Below are 1,365 nucleotides of genomic sequence, written 5' to 3'. Positions count from 1 at the left end.
TATCCAGTCTAGCTTACCAAATTCCCAACCAGACTAACATTAATTATAATCTTTTAATAGTCATCTTACGACAACCGGTGATATATATGGTGTTACAAAAAGGCATGGCCAAACTTTCAGGAAACATTCCTCACACACAAAGAAAGAAAATATGTTACGTGGACATGTGTTTGGAAACACTTACTTTTCATGTTAGAGCTCATTTTATTACTTCTCTTCAAATCACATTAATCATGGAATGGAAACACACAGCAACAGAACGTACCAGCGTGACTTCAAACACTTTGTTACATGAAAATGTTCAAAATGTCCTCCATTAGCGAGGATACATGCATCCACCCTCCGTCACATAGAATCCCTGATGCGCTGATGCAGCCCTGGAGAATGGCGTATTGTATCACAACCGTCCTCAAAACGAGCACGAAGAGTCTCTACATTTGATACCGGTGTTGCGTAGACAAGAGCTTTCAAATGCCCCCATAAATGAAAGTCAAGATGGTTGAGGTCAGGAGAGCGTGGAGGCCATGGAATTGGTCCGCCTCTACCAATCCATCGGTCACCGAATCTTTTGTTGAGAAGCGTACGACCACTTCGACTGAAATGTGCAGGAGCTCCATCGTGCATGAACCACATGTTGTGTCGTACTTGTAAAGGCACATGTTCTAGCAGTACAGGTAGAGTATCCCATATGAAATCATGATAACGTGCTCCATTGAGCGTAGGTGGAAGAACATGGAGCCCAATCAAGACATCACCAACAATGCCTGCCCAAACGTGCACAGAAACTCTGTGTTGATGACGTGATTGCACAATTGCGTGCGGATTCTCGTCAGCCCACACATGTTGATTGTGAAAATTTACAATTTGATCACGTTGGAATGAAGCCTCATCCCTAAAGAGAACATTTACACTGAAATGAGGATTGACACATTGTTGGATGAGCCATTCGCAGAAGTGTACCCGTGGAGGCCAATCAGCTGCTGATAGTGCCTGCATACGCTGTACATGGTACGGAAACAACTGGTTCTCCTGTAGCACTCTCCTTACAGTGACATGGTCAACGTTACTTTGTACAGCAGCAACTTCTCTGACGCTGACATTAGGGTTATCGTCAAATGCACGAAGAATTGCCTCGTCCATTGCAGGTGTCCTCATCGTTCTAGGTCTTCCCCAGTCGCGAGTCATAGGCTGAAATGTTCCGTGCTCCTTAAGACGCCGATCAATTGCTTAGAACGTCTTCCTGTCGGGACATCTTCGTTCTGGAAATCTGTCTCGATACTAACGTACCGCGCCACGGCTATTGCCTCGTGCTAATCCATACATCAAATGGGCATCTACCAACTCCGCATTTGTAAACATTACACT

This window comes from Schistocerca cancellata, chromosome 9 (assembly GCF_023864275.1).
Source record: "Schistocerca cancellata isolate TAMUIC-IGC-003103 chromosome 9, iqSchCanc2.1, whole genome shotgun sequence".
In the NCBI taxonomy this organism is placed as follows: Eukaryota; Metazoa; Arthropoda; class Insecta; order Orthoptera; family Acrididae; genus Schistocerca; species Schistocerca cancellata.
This window is presented reverse-complemented; position numbering follows the sequence as displayed.